Here is a 16765-nt window from a genome sequence, read left to right on the forward strand (position 1 = left end):
CAGGACACAAATTCCAGCTAATTAAGGCCTTGATTTTTCCATTGTCTGAATATCATACAATGCTTTCTTGTTGTTATTTCCTTATTCAAAGATGGCCTCACCCTAATGGTATCCCCACTCTCCATCAAGTTTAGCATTTATCCCAAGACTGATTCAGTGGGAATAGCACCAGTCATTTTAGTCATTGTCTATTTTGGGACAGAAGCAAGTGGAATGCATTTTATAATGGGGAGTTTATACTTCATCCAGGACTTACAGCTCTCTTGGCTATCAAAATAAAAACCCAAACCAAAAGAAGAATAAAAAGAAAGAAAATTGTGCATGTGAGAATAGTTCCATTCCCCAGAACAGACTAAACTTAACAGTGAATGATGGTTTCTTTACCGTCTCCTGGCTGTGATGTTCTGCAAGTTTCTTGACTTAAATCTCTTTTATGATTTATCAAGATGTAAAACAAACATGTTTTTAGGCATATGGCCCAATGGTGATGAACTTATTCTGGTGTATCAATATTAATTTTGTGCCAAAGGAACTTTCCTAAAAGTCACAAAGAGGGGGCAGTTTTCTTTATCTTTAGAAGTGACAAATATTTTTTTTTATTAGAGAAAATTACAGTTATAAACCAGCAAAATAATTACACAGAATGCAAATAATCCTCCAAAGTGTCATTTAATGCAGGTTGAAAAATGTGGTGCAAGTTGGTGGAAAGATTACACTGAAGGTAAACACAGGCATGACTGCTCATCAAGGAAGGGTTTTCATAAAGATAACTACAAAGTAGTCAAACAGAAGCAAAACGGGAGAAAACTGCGTTCTAGTGATTGTGTCTACTTAAAACCTCAGTACCAGGGGTCAGGATTTGGTCTCTCTGTCTCAAACCTTGCTTAGCAATCTTTTGCAGAAGAAATCAGAAATGATAAAATGAAGCCAGAATTGTGTAACCAGACTGTGAAACCCTTACCAGTATCCCTATCTGTGAAGTGCATATTTTCAGCCCTTTCATAAAGTCTATTCATTCAGCAATTATTATCCAGCCTAGCTGGAGAAGGGAGTTCAGAACACAGATGCTGCACCTGCTAGAAGGGCTATGGGCAAATTTCTTCATTATACACCAAGGAGATACTCATCTTCTCTACATTTGACCCAATTCTGAGCAACACTACAGTAGACCCAATGCATTTGGACATGAATTTGGATGTGAATGCAACACTGCAAACAAATCAGTCCATTATAACAGCATATTATAGAAGCACCATCTGTGCCTGTGTTTGCAGGTAGAACAAATTCAATTTTCAAATTTAAAAGAGCCCCACCACGCAATAAACCATAATAAAAAAACCCTCCTTAGTTAGGATTAAAGGCTCTGCTCCTGTTCCCTCTCATTATTTGCCCATTCCACCAGTGTTGCACACCTTTAGGCCAAACATGAGTTGTGATAGGCTGTCATGCGGTTCGGGTATTATAGATGAAATCCTTCCAGAAGCAGCATCTGGCTCGATTTGTAAGCTCTGCAGTCATTCGTAGTGGTGGGGTTACATGTGCCCTAGGCTTTGTCAGATGGTTTGGCTGCTTTTCTCCAGGTTTTTTTTTTTTTTTTTTTTTTTTTTTAATTGTTATTATTAGTTGTTGATGGTAAGGAATTCCTACTCTGCAATATATGCTCAATTCACTGGCAATTTGCATGTTTAAGTAAAAAGGCACCTCATTTATAATTAAAGCATTTTGAAACCTGACCACTAGCATGTTTTGGTTAGATGTGTTATTATTAGGTATAAAACTATTTATTTTTCTCCAGTGGTTTACTTCTGAGAAAGGTGTTGCCTGGTTTCCTAAAAGTTAGTGGTGGGAATTACCTTTGTTGCTCTCTAATTGGTCTGTACCTGTAATACAGGGAAATTTCTAGAGGGCTGTAGAGATGATCAAAATATCCCCAAGTGGTTTTTTCTGTTGCATTCATTTTGTCACCACATTCAGTCCTGAAAGTAAATAAGGTAAATTCCCACATAGGATTTAATGTGTTAGACCAAATGCCTAATTAGTGTCTGTTCCCTTTTTCCTTTGGAATCTTAGTGTTATAAAGGGACTTGCCTACCTTGTTGAAAGGCATAATTTAGATAATTGTTATACCTCAGTGTGGTATCAGGTAGCATCCCACAATATGTTAGTTGTCGAAATAGCTTACAGCCACTTTTACTAAATGTAAAAATTAAAATGCAAGGTACAGTATGAAGCTTGTGAAGCATGATAATTTGTTTAGAATTTTATAAAGATATTATTTTCAAGGTTTACAGTCAATCAGAGGAAAAGGATTCAAGGACTGTGGGACTAATGTAGCTGTGTGGAATAGAGGACAGCAAGATTTAAATATTTACTGATACCCAGAGAAATAATCCCATACTGTACAACTTTGCTTATATACCATTCTTCATATTCCTGATCTATCCTTTACTGCACCTTCTCCCCTCAACTGTGCTAATTTTGGGCTCTAAAAATATGTCATTCACACATGAATTAAATAAATATTGAATAAACAAGGATGTTGATAATGACATACTTCTTGTTCTATCTTCTTCTGTCATTATGTCAGGTGACAAGAAGACTATAATGAAACTTAGTCGACATACAACACAAAATAAAGACCATCAACATAAAGTGAAACTTTGATGAATAAACCCTCTACATTACATGATGTTTGTTCACAAAAGCTATTTATTTTTGAACACTAGTGAGAAAAACAAATTGAAACAATTCAAACTTGATTGCTGAACCAAGAAAAGGGTTAAAGTCACTCTCTTTACTGCTTAGCACTCAGCCATATCCATTGAAAAATTGTGCTGAATTTTTGTAATGAGTGTATTACTTATGTACAGTATTTTGCAGGCAATGACTCCAAGAAACATTGGAGGCTGCTTTAAACAACTTGCAAACTGTTTTAGACATGGGTAATGAATGCACTAAATTTTGTTTCTCATTTGCAGTGTTTAGAACACTACCTGCAAGTGCTCTCAGATGTCACTTGAAGAAGGAAGAAAGGATTGGATTAAAGTTTGTCATGGAGATTTTTATTTTCACATGATCAGTCATCCAACTGAGGCAATGCATGGTACAGAGGTGTGGGAAGCATGGCTTAGAACTTTAAATATCCTGAAATAAGTTTCCATATTTATTTTGTTCAATTATTACAAATACACTCAATTTCTAAAATCACTTGCTTGTGAATAATTTATAATCAAAAATCAGAATTTAGAATCTGACTGAATCTTTTGATTTCTACTGAAAAACAGGACGTTTAACTGCAGTCTTAATTCATGTCATTCAACTGCTGCAACTTATTTTTCCAGAGTTTTTCTCAGGCATATGAGTTTAAACCCTATATGTAAGTTTTCACATTCAATCAAGGTCAAATTCATCTTAGAAGTAAAACAATTTTTTTAAATGAAATGTTAAAATTAGCTAGATCTTAAATGTGATTAATTATGAAATCTCAGGTTTTTGATAACTTTCTCATCATCATCACTGATCTAAAATTAGAAGTTTTCTTTGAAGTCTCCATCTCTGAATGCTTTGGCCTTACATTTTCTTTTGAAATATTTCATTTAATGCATACGATGTTATGGCGGCCTGCTGTCTTTTATTCTCTACCTGGCTGAAGAATTTTCAGGTTTGCTGAAATTAGAATCAAACTTGTGCTGTACTTGTGATTTCTCTTATTTTGTCTGGCTTGGTATCTCACATCAGTTCTGTCCTTTTGGGAAAGAGAGAACAAGATTTAAAGTTTACTTCAACCAATTGTATGAATTTCTGTAGTGATGGCTATGGAACACTTTTAGTTACTGCTTTGATTTCAGTACTTTGATAAATAGTGTCATAACTCTTTCTTTTGTTACTTCATCTAAATTTGTGCATCAAAAATGATCTCAAACTATAAGTTCTCTTGAAGATATAAATCCAGCCCTTCCAATCTAGGAATACAAAACTTTGTTTGCCATTTAAGGATTGGTTTTTCTAACGTTAAAATCGTCTCAAGTTGTGGTCTGGAGTTGCCTAGATATTTACTGCCTGTGTGTATCCATGTAGCTTGTTCACATAACCAAAATAGTTATTTGTGGCTTCACAAATAGAACTCATAAAAATATCTGTTTGTGAAGTCAGGCCTTTTTATAAGTGAACTAATGAGTTATTCTCATCAAGTAATAATTTACTGGAGTTAGCCAGATTGGAAGGGCGATAGCTCTGGAGCAGGTAAGGAAATGACAGCAGAAGGTTCTGTTGTGTAGAGTTTTAACTTTCCAGAAGACTCTCAAGAAGGATGGACGGGAAAATGGGGGAGAAGGAAAGAGACAACAGAAGGCAGAGAAAAGCTGATGAGAACCGGTATTAAAAAAAATGGTGGTACCCTGGTGTTCGTGAAAGAACATTTTGGAGCTCCACTGAGGATAGGCACCTGTCAAACTCCCAGCAGGGATAGACCCAGGGTGGTGGCTCATTGAGCTGTTAGCATTGAGCAGAAAAGTCGCACAGGACAACTCTGCTCTTGCTCATGTCCTTGTATCCCCTGGGCTAATTTCAGCTACCTGGTGGTATATGATTAACAACAGAGAAACAGGATGGAAAGAGTCCAGTATTTAAACAGAAATGTTACCCTTTATTTTGCTATAAGTTAGTGGTTTATAAATGGATGTCTTAGACTTTTCTGCAACTTGTTCCATGTGGGAAAGAATAATGCCTGAACAGAATTTTCTTTTTTATATGAAGAAGATCATCAGGAAAGTTGAACATAATGATTTCATGCCGTGACTATAATGCAAACACATATTTAACCATCATTGTCTCCTCTTCATATAATAACTGAAAACATCTGTATTGTGCACTGAAACATTATATGCTGCATTACAGTTAGAAATGTGCTGAAGGGTTGGATTGGGTGTTTATTTATGGGCCATGAAAAGTAAGATTTTCTGCACTTCTCATGTACAGCTAAATAGCCATAGGTAGAGTACTGAAAATTTTGGAACCCAGCAGTCACTGTGGGAATGACTTCATTATTCACCAAAGGAGGTTTTTCCAGCAGAGCTGAGTTGCTGACAAACAATAATAAACATTACTGAAAGTTGGAAACAAGAACTCAGGGATGTTGATTCTGACTGTAAAAAATGCTCACAGGGCATGGAGGGCAAGATGCTCTCAAAATGACAAGGTACTACAATAGAGGGATCCCATTAGAGCTGTGCACATACATTTTCTCTATTGACACAGAAGTGTTCTGGCAGGCTCAGCAAACAAGCAGCTTCTCCTAGCTGCCTAGTCTTTACCTGTTGCCACAAGTAGTCTAGAAATGTATTTTTAATGGGCACACAAATGTTTCAACGATGAAGTAGACTCTGGTGGGGACATAGCAAATATCTTCTTGGTGTAGCTTCTGAGAGCTTTTTTAGCACAAAAGGTATCACTATGTCTTTTTGCTGAAGCACTTGACAGTTCATGACCATAGCACAAAATATTGTTTGATATTAATTATATAATATTTGCTTTGTCGGCCTGATATTTTACTGGTATTTGAAACAATGTGATTGCTTTAAAGAGCTCACTCTACAGTTAATTAATTTTGCAAATAACTACTAAGTTTTTTCCAACCTGAGCAGATACCAAATGCTCCGTAAGGTTTTCTCTGGAGCTTTGTTTTTTCTCTCTCCTCTGACTCTGGCTTGAAGTTTAAAACCAAGAAAGCGTAAAGCCCGTGCTTGTCGTGATGGTGGTGTTCAAGAAGGACACAAAGAGTTTGTGGAGCCAGTTTCCCACTGAGCAGCAGAATGAGGAAAATCTGTGCCAGCTGGGGATTTAGGTGTTGATTGTTACATGACCCTTGCAAATATATTTACAAGAAAGAATGAATTTTACCAATTGATGACTGAACTAAATGTAATCTAATATTTTTTTTTGCCATGGCTAAAGCAATTTGAATGGCTCACATTTTCTCTGGCCATTGAATATGTCAGTTATTTACTATCTCAGGTTTGAGTGCCTATGGCTCTGCCAGAAATTGTTGGTTGACTTTCAAAGTGGATCCAGATTTCTCTCAGAGAGGTCAACAGATACGCAGGATTTCTGGAAGTGCCCCAATTAAACATGCGTCATTTGCACTGATTTTCCACGTGATTATCTCAAATAGCCATGGAAGGGCACAGTTATCAATCAGGAGACTGAAGGACTCAGGTCTGTATAACAGAGAAAGCTGAAGACATGAAGAGAAAGCTCATTTTTCTTTGCTCTCCAAGTGTTTACTGGGATAGGTAGTTACTATGGCAAATCGAGTGTAGCTGTGAAGTTAAGGCTGATTCTATCTATCTTTATAGTGGGAAACCAAAGGGTTTTCAGCCTGTAATGCTGGATTTTTGAACACAGGGTAGAGGAAATGAACTTTCAAACCAGAGGAATTCAGGTCAGATGTCTGAAGTTAAAATAACAGACTGAAAAACAGTTGTTTGCCCTGCCCACAATGTCTTTACAGGTTGGATTGTTTTCTCTAACCTAGTTCTCACTCCAAAAATTCTCAGTGCCTTCAGGAGACAAAATAAACCTAGAGACAGTGCATCTCCTCTATGGTCTGCCTGTGTATCAGATTCTTTCCTGAGGCCTCTTGGTGTGGATCTGTATGGGATCCCAATCTCTCGTCTGCCTGTTGGCTCCTACCAGGCTGCCATGTTCCTCACTAAAGTAGTGAGCACTCACTACTTTAGTGAGCTCACCTCTCCCTCACTTGCACATAGATCACTCTTTTATTATAATTAATATTTTCCCCCTCTCTTCCCTAGGAGAAAGCTGAAAAGATGTGATGATGCAGAACAATAAACACAGCTGAAACTTGATGGCCAACATGTGACCATCCTTCATTATTTGTGCTCTGATCTCAGTGTTGATGGCTGCTTTGAACCAGAAGAGGTGGCAGGAGCATTTTTGTTCCAAAATATATATTGCTCATATTTGTTATTGCTTTCCTACATGTAATGAAAAAAGTAAGCCAAAAGCAGAGTCTTAGCAGTAGATGAAGACCTTCTTTCTTTATTCTGGATAGTCTGGAAAACAAATCCCAGGTTGAAGTGCAGACTTGCACGATCAGTGCCTCACTAACTGCAGCCCTACAGCTTCAGGAGACTCATTGCTGCTGATAAATCATTTCTAACTGACTCATATTCCATCCAGACACACCATGGTTGTACTCTAGAAGCCCACTCTGTAGTACATGTAGTGGTGGTGGAAGCTCCTTGCCTGTGGTGGCTTAAAATATTTGGAGGGGATTTTGTGGAAAAGGGAGAAGATGATGTACACACATTTTCTCAAAGACAATGCTGAGTGATGTTTCCATCTGCTCTTCTCCCGGACAGGACTTCAATGAAGATCCAACGGACTGCTGGGAGCAGCAGTTTCTCTTAAGGTACTTCCTTTCCTTGCAGATGCCTGCCTAGATTCCTACTTATAATGGTATGTATATCTATCAAGCTCAGGTTCTGTTTTCCAGGACTCCTTTTTTGTCCCCTTTCACAGCAGGGAAGAGGTCCAACTTCCTGGTTGTGCAACAAGAAAGGTGTAGGTAAAATTTCTGAAAACTGTCCAAAAAATTACTGGTTTACTCTTTGTTTAGTGATTTAGTGTTTGAGATATTTAATAATATCTTAAACACTTCAACTAGAGTTGAAAAATGGAATTTTCATGTTAGTAAAGGGTTACACTGATTTAGCTGAGTCTGTCATTGTTGCAGTTTTTGTCACCTCATAAGAAACATCCTACTTTTCTCCATTACTGCAAAGAATCAAGGAGTTATTTGCCTCCCCAGAATATAATAATACAAAGTATAAAAGTAGATTCTGATCATGTATGTTCAACCCATGTATTCACAAGAATCAGATTGTACAAACTCCATACCTTAATTCGTTGTCTTAATTATCTAATTCACATCAATCTAATTTATGTAACAAAACTAATCTGGGCCATAATTCCCTGCTATTATGGGATAGAATAACTCCATCAAACTCAACAGACCTGCGTCAGTGTATGCCAGTAGGGAATTTAGCCTTAATATTCCAAGGAGCAATATGGCACATGATTCACTTTGGTTCACATTTTTCCCAAGGTCTTATGTAAAATAATTTTATTTTTAGTTCAGAAGAGAAATGTTTTTACAGACAGAATTGCATGTTTGTACAGACATTCCCAGAGATCCAAAAAGTATCTTTTTGTCTTCAAAAAATGAAATACAAACCAAACATCCTCAAAAGAGAAAACAAAAGGGCAATTGCTGTGCTTGATACAGCATCATATTGGATGCTTTTGTGTTGATGCAGCTGTTCCAGTGTCTTCAGCCTCTGGTGATGGACCAGAGTGAAGCAGAAGTCAGTGGACAGATTTTGGTTACTCTACAATCCCATTTTAGTGTATGGAAGGAAAATTTTGAACACAACAAATTTAAAGAAGTTGATTAAGACAGATTTTTATGTAAGACTTTTAGCACTCCAAAGCCACTCAGTTTTGTGTTAAATTGAGGAGGCTCCTTGGCAGATTTTGAACAAAGCTTTCATTGATTCAATGAATTGAGGATCAACAGAAGCTAACAGTTAGGAAACATTAAAGATCTGGATTATTGCTTGTCTCAGTTTTTAAGGAGACTTTGGAAATTCCATCAAAGAGTATGAGCTATAGATTAGTTCACACAAAATATTCCTGAAACTGCTGTGTCAGCTCTTCAGAAAATGTTCAAGTCCATTATATTTCTTAAGTAATTATTATTGATTCAGCTAATGATCCTGAAATGAAAAAGTGTCAATGGTGGAAGCCAAGTTTGCAAAAGAAATATCCATATAATTCCAAGATGAAACTATGCAAAAACATTAAAAAAATATATCCATGATTTTCTCCCTCTAGCTCAATGTTAAAGTTCAATTCCAATTTTGTTTTGTCTTTAAAGTTCATCCTTTAAAAATAAGACATTTTTGGCAAATAAATTTCAAGGGAAATGAAACTTGTAGATTTAAAGGATTTGATACAAATTTGTAATGAATTACTATTGTGTTTTGGAAAACTGGTTTTATTATTTTTGGAAATAAAGGACAGTTTCCAATTTTTTATCATCTTAGAAATATTCACAGTCACTGTTTATGAATTTGTTTAGGACAGGTTTTTCATTTCTATAAATGTATGCAAACTTTTCACTTTTCTTTTTATCCTAACTAATTCTAGAGAAACTGTGTGTTACACTTTGCGAAGAAAAGAAGTAAAGAAAAGAAATTTATACTGTTACCTTTGGTCAGCATTTCATTATGCTGGTCAAATACCAATGCTAGGTATCATGAAAAATAGCAAGCAATACTTCCTTTGAAGTTTAACAAATAGAGAAATAGCATCCAAGGCTCAGAATGCACCAGCTGTAAACACAGTGCATACCCACAGGCAATTACTGCACATACACAGTGGCAGTATAGCTTTCTGTATTATTAAATAACTTTCTGAAAACCGAATTTTCAGGGCAGTTTTATGATGTGAAAGGGAGAGGAAGAAGGTTAGGATAAAACTTAGCTTCATTCAACACTGGCGGCTGTGGTTTTCAATACCCATAAATATCTAGACAAGAGCCTTCTGCCTCCGCACACGTCCATGGTTAATGTGCGCAATGTCGCGATGGTCACGATGCTGAACTCCAGCCCATCAGGGCGCTAATTTGATCTCTGGCACACCCTTATTATAACCACCATAATGAGTGTTCCTCTGTCAGGAAGCTTCCACACCTTTTTTCCCATCTGATGTGAAGCTCAATAAAAATCCCTTAAAACCATTCATTAATCTATTGCATATAAACCAGTTTGTAATACAGATATAAGCCTCAAAGTAGTGCTAATTTTATAATGTTTGTTACTGCTAAGAAAGCCATGTTAACACTGGTGAGGTGTCAGGAAATGAGTAAGTATATCTGTATTTTTATCTATTGAAGATCACTTAAGTGTTCTTTTCACTTATCATCAGTATGCATAGCACACTTATGGGCACAATAATAGTTCAGAAGAAAGGAAAGAACACACAGAAATGCCAATGAAAATGAAATAAGGTAACTTCAAAATAGGGGAAAAAAACGTGCTGTCTCTCCTTCCCAGCAAAACCCAAATAGTTACATTCAAGAAATATTATTTCTCTAAGATGACTGTCAAGGAACCAACAGAAAACACATCCCAAGGAAAACTGGATAGAAGATGTGGGAATAAAGACTGCAGGATTCTTTCCATCACAACTTCTTGCTCTGTCAGAAGTTGCTTTATTCATATTATTAAGTGGTATGATCTGCCAAGCGACAGGAGGTCTGGGAAGCTGGGGAGAGGTGGGAAATGTACCTCCTACTCACTGTTTGCTTTTAAAATGGTATCGGATCTATGGAAAGAGCAGCTGTAGGAGTACTCTCGGAAAAAAAATAAAAGAAGAGTGAAGAGATATTCTATTCAAATGTATTTGAGAACTGAGTGGGGAAAAGGGTAGTTCATAAGAGGAAAGAACAGAGAAAAAAGGAAAAAAACAAATGAAAAAGGATTGAAGGAAGCAAAACAAGAAATCATGTTATTTATTATGCTTCTTCAAACATTGTGTGTATGTAGATGACCAGTCCTAGCCAATATATGATATAGCACCTGCTCAGAATACACACCAGCCATTATTACAAAAGGAAAATTTGGTGGATGTGGCATCATGTAGCTGAGAAAGGCAAAAAATTCTCATCAGAAGACAGGAGAAAGCCAAAAATTGTCAAGATGTTTTTGCTAGTATTGCGTTTTAGCTCTCCTTATAGCAGTGCAGGTTGACGACAACCTAAATGAGCAGCTCTGGCATAATGCCACAATTGAGAGGAAAGCCTACTAGTTGGAGGCACGCTAAAAACACTGGGCTTGCTTCCACACTCTGTCAAAACAACGCTCGGACGGATGGAGGCGTGGGCTTCCCAAGGCTGGTTGTGGATCCAGGATTCAGTGCTTCATACATGTGGCGTTAATTCACAGCATTGGCATGAGATGCTGCAATGACCTCATGGCTGTCAAGTGCCCACCATAAGAGAGCTTCTCCCTTCCCAAATTGCCCTGGCAACCTCTTTTTCTCATAACATCAGGAACAAAGAAGAGGATGGCAGCTGAGTACCTCTACACGGGAGAAATCCCCAGCTGGGGTTAACCTTTGCTATACAGTGGTCAGAGTCAATCATATGGTGAAAAATGTCCACAGCAAAGCAGCAGATCTTATCCTTTGTGCTATACAAAGGACTCCTGTCCAATAATATATATACTTACATACCTGTTATAAATCTTTTTGCATGTATATTCATGCATGAAAAAAATGGCAAGGTTTGTATTCCACACAAATAAACATTAAATGTTTTAGCATCATGACCCTCCCCATATCCCCCCCTCCCATTCCCCCTCTACCTTTGAGAATAATGTAATTTTATGCATTCTCTCCTATCCTGGGCATGAAAAAGTAAATGCTGTATTACCCCAACTTAGGTAACCCTTAGGATAATTTTTTAAGCAGCAGGAAACTAGGCTATCTGGCTGGGTAGATAATGATATCAGCTGCTTCCTTCCAAAACAACAGGTGCTTTGGCATAAAACTGTATATCATCATACTGAGATGATGACATCAGTTCATACTTCAGCTTAATTATAAACTACCTCCATTAATCCTCAAATAATTAAACATTTTGTGTATGGTGCAAGGTGAAATATAAAAGCAAAAGGTGCCTAGATGTTCATCACAGGGTTAAAATGGCAGTTTCTGAATCGTTAGTACTTGTGTCTGCCTATTTTAATGTAAACTTCAAACTGATTTTAAGTATTTGTTTATATTTTAATGTTCCAGCCATGAGGAAGGTGAAAATAAATACACCTAAAATTCAATGCAAACTTGATGAAATAACAAAGATATATTGATTGGAGTCACATGGAACATATAGGTGCATAAATATCATGCAGAAAAAACAAAGATGTGAGGGATAAGGCTTTGCATGTACAAGAATTATTGGGGGATAAGTCATGGTTCATGGCCCAATAGCAGAATAAACATTGCAGCATTCTGTGTTTGCAGATTTTATGCAAGAAGATCTTAACCTCACATTCAGGAGCAGTACATCTAAATAAAACAAGCTCTGGACAAGAAAGCACCATTTATTGAAACAGATTGATTGAACTTTGTAAAAAAAGAAGTATTATTGAAAAGCAATATTAACATAATAGAACTTAATTTCTTTTTAAAATAATTTAGTTCACACAGTATGCAGTCACTTGAAAACTATACATTCTCTCCTTGCATTTTCACAGTCTGTGTATATGTCCATCATTTTTTCAAAACTCAACAACAGATTGCTCAATTTTTGATTTGATATGTAAATTAGCAGACAGAGTGAGAGCTGAATTTGTAGGCTAAAAGAGCAGAGGAGCACAGCAGATAAAAGATTATGTTCTTCTGCCTTTAAAATATAGCACTGACCTTCTTTAAAACAGATGCTATCTTCAGGAGCCAGATGTGTCTCCAACCAAATTAGTTATAAGAAATACATCCAAGGACATAGCCATTTAAGAATCAATAAATTATGCATTTGTCATTTGTTATTGTGTGAGGCTTACGCTGACATTTTTGACATGAATAAAAGTCTCTGTCCACAGTAATAGCATTAACAATTTAACAGAGGTGGTTTTATACCAAAAGAGAAGTGGTTTGAAGAAATTACTGTTTACCACCATGTACATATACAGACCTTAATTATTCATTGCATGTCCACTTACCAACCTACTTCATGTTATGTAAGGTGTACTAGATTAGAAAGTTAGAGGTTGGGCACGTGTGCTGCACTGCTGCTATTTCAACCCACTTCAACCTGAAACAAAGAAAATGATTATAACAATTATTTTCTATTCAGACAACCAAATCAAGAAAGTTCTGTTTATTGGTGGAACGTTATGAAAAATTCCTACAAAGAAGAATTTTATTTTTCTAAAAGCAGAAGCCATGGTGGAATTTTTTTTGTGGGTTTAGTTGAAACATTTGGATGACCATATGGAACTCTTAGTGGTGCCATGGGACCATGCAGCTATGAAATCTGATCACTATCTCCCTAGTGACAGCTGGAGCCTTTACACCATCAGAAAATTTTCAGACTTCTAATTTGTCATAACTACCTCCTGTGGAAAGAAAATATGTTATGTAGTTAGATACAAGAATCTGAGTCTACAGTGCTACACGTATCGGCTTCTCTTCCTTTTAGCTTTCAAGATTCAAATTAATTCCTTGCATCTTATGACTCATTGATGCAAAAAATAAAACATACACACAAAAAGAATAAAAAAACATATGGGGTGTTGTGAAATGAGGGTTATCTCTGCTGTATAGTTATAGTGGAGAATGACTTATTTTGAAAAACCTACTTATGTAACAAATGTTGATCTATGCACTTCAAAGTTTCTTTTTATTTAAGCCTTCTCTTCAGTTTTACTCTGCTTAGCAAATTAAAGTGTAGCTTTGCAATGGTTTCCATTATTTTTAAATTTTTAACATGTGTATTCTTTCATCACCACATCAGGCCTGAAAAGACACAAATTTGAGTCATTTTTATTAGAGGAACTCATGGGAGAAGGAGATGAGAGTTCCCTGCCCTCTAGAATCACACACTTGAGAGAAAAAAGCTCACAGCTGTACCCAGGAAACAAGTACTGTTTTGACACTCAGAAATATAGGTGTCCACCAGGCAGTCATTTTGAAAATAATGGGGAACATGCTTATGTATCTCTATATATTTCTCTATGGGGGCAAATAATCCAGCAGAGCTGAGAATCACGTCCCCATGTTTGTTTGCTGTATAGCCTTGGCTTGCTTTCTGGTCTCCCAGGGCGCTTTCAGAAGTTTGTGAGATATAGCTCAGTGACTGTGAGCAGGATAAAAATGTAAACATATGTAATAATTTTCTTTTCTATGGCCCTTCTGGTATCCTTGCTAGCCAGACATCAAAAATGCCTCACTTCGGGCATGGATACTGCTGATTCATACCGTGGGTACAGTTGTGATGGATTTAGAGAGGAAGTTGGGTGCTGCATATAGAAGAAGCTGAGTGTTGTTTAATCTTCTTGACAAGAAAAAGATAACTTCTGGGTTAGGATCATAATCCTAGTGCTGTTTATGACTTTTGAACTTTCAGCTCAAGTCAGTATTTTATAAAGTTAATGAGCAAAATTGACAGTAAGCTTCTAATAAAAGATCCAACAGAATCTTTCTCCCAAGTCTTATAAACACTAGTCTCTTCTATCATATCTAACCATTCTGGACAGAATGAAAGAAATCTAGGAGTACTGATCTGAGACAATTGAAGAAATCCACAGATTATTTATGACTATTTATTACATCAGAATGCAAAACTGAGGTAGATCCTAATTAATTCCAGACTAATTTTCTGTATAGGAGAACTGGAAGAAGAGAGGCTGTGCAGCGCATGTGACAGAAAAGAAAGCACTGGATAAAAGGCGCTTACTGTTCCAGTATGAATAGTACAAGACAGTGTTAGGAAGATATTTGCTTAGATTACTAGAAATGATAAAAGACTTTCCATTAAAAAACGATGAGGAAAAACTGTGCATACCCTAGGAGAAAGGAAAGAAACGGCAGGGATAGCATCATGCTATGTAGCAACCTGCCACCAGCTTAGAAATGGACAATAATGACAAATGGACACAGGGGATAAAACCCCAAACACACTGTGAAGAATTATCTTGGGCAGATGCACAATGTGTTGTATCTATTGCTGACAGTTACCCAAGGTTTCTGCTTTTTCTACACATTGACAGTGTTTGCATTGTATGGCATGCCAATAAAATATTTTGATTTGAAGCTGAGCACTGTAATTGTTTTTTCCTTTCCTTAGGAAACAAACCATGATATGTAGGTTGACTTGGAAACTCATATTTCATGATGTCTTGTCCCCTTCTATCCTGTTTTTGCAAAACTTCCTTTTAGTACCAGGGCCATTCCCAGATGCCCTGGAGCCCCGATGCACATCATTCATACCATTTTTAAGCCATATGAAGTATCAAGAGAGATTGGTAAAAGGAAGAAATTGTGTGGAACATGGACACATACAGCTGAACATTTTTCATCCACTGAGCTGCAGTTATAGCTACACGTTTGGCAGATTAAATCAATGCATTATTAAAGTTGTCTTAGGTCCAAAATGAGCTTAACATGGGTTTGAAATATGGCTGCTCTGGTCTCCTGAAGTCCTGCCATGTTAATCATACAATCATTTTGCCTTAGTTAGGTGGTTATTGGCGGTGTGCTCTGCTTGCTCAGCCAGCCACGATGCCATGCAGCAGCACCTCCAGGACTCAGTCCACAGGAAGATGCTGCAAGCAGAAGTCCTGGGGCGGTTTGCTTTTGACTTTTGTCTCATATGAATCTGTTCCCCCAGCTGCCTACATGTGGTTCATGAACTAGTCCCTTGTGGATACCTGCAGGAACAAGCATTCCCATATAAAACCAGCCTTGTGTCTTGCTCTTGGCTAGCACCATTGCCTCAGGCTTGGTCCTGAGGAGACAGAGTTAAAATATCATTTCTTGCCAAATTATACGCTAATTTTTGGTTGCAAACAAAGTCTAAACAAGGGCTTATTTTATCATGTTGAGTTGCTATTTTTAGTATGCTGGGTTTTTTCACCATCAAAATTTTTGTTACCTCTTTTTATATGCTTTTTTAAGCTTAGCCTTATCCATCCCCAGAGCAAGATTTTAAAGTGCTGTGTCCACAGTAAACTTTGATCAGTTTATTAAACCTGAGGATTTGGCCTTTCTTTTACCCAAGCCTATTCCACAAGAATATGAGAAACTACTGGACCCCAGTTTACCACTGTTTTTTTCCAGCTACAGACTGGCCAAAGTTAAAATAAGACCCTGTGTAAATGCTAGATAGTGGAAAGCATCACTGAAGAGCAGTACTTGTACATCTGCTTTTAAGAAGTTTCCTTAATTCCAAACTGACTGAATAGATGGACACTGATTTATAGTATCTATGTATATATTGTCTGTTATGTTGTCTTTTCTTTAAGTACCTATTTAATTGCTGAAATGCAAAAAAGTGGACTGTTACCTTTTGCTAATAATTATTAAATGGGGGAACCATCCAAGTGACTATGAATACTCACTGTTCTTCAACTTATAGCAATAAAAGGAGGTTGAATTTTATGAACTAGGGAACTGATGGCCTTAATCACAAGGAGCAAAAGATTTCTGGAGAAGTAGATAAAATCTATGATGCCTATTGTGCCTATTTCTGGTGCACTCTGTGAGCTGAATGAAAACTGCTGTAATATTGTTTAATTAATGCTGAATTGCATGATGGCTGGCCTTAGCTCTCTAATTACTATCGGTAGTAGCTCTTCAAATTTTGATTAGTGGAGAGGTGAATCACTATCTTTGATGTGGTGAGGCAGCTTCTGCCACAAATTAAAACCAGGTAGTGAGGCTATAGATTAATTGTGGGTATGTGGAGCAATTAGGACAGTCTACCTCCCCCTGTCTTCTGTCTGAAGTTTGTTGCCTGTGGTAAAAGTCATAGAAATCAAACCTGAATTGTATCATTTTGGATGAGATCTCTCTCTATATATAAATGCACTGTTTTGGGGAAAACCTGTAGTCATTCTAATTCAAAACATGTTAGATGTCATTTTCTTCCTTTACAGCAGAAAGAGCAAGTACCAGAAAG

General features: G+C 37.0%; 1 long non-coding RNA gene across 1 annotated transcript; it reads left to right on the plus strand.

The window, feature by feature from the left end:
• Positions 1 to 6373: 6373 nt before the first annotated feature.
• Positions 6374 to 14898, plus strand: LOC108444745. The gene is made up of 2 exons (XR_001859405.1): positions 6374 to 7479; positions 14473 to 14898. It is a non-coding gene; the product is annotated as an uncharacterized LOC108444745 (long non-coding RNA).
• Positions 14899 to 16765: the final 1867 nt, after the last annotated feature.

The sequence above is a fragment of the Corvus brachyrhynchos genome, unplaced genomic scaffold (assembly GCF_000691975.1).
Source record: "Corvus brachyrhynchos isolate BGI_N302 unplaced genomic scaffold, ASM69197v1 scaffold221, whole genome shotgun sequence".
NCBI classification, from domain to species: Eukaryota; Metazoa; Chordata; class Aves; order Passeriformes; family Corvidae; genus Corvus; species Corvus brachyrhynchos.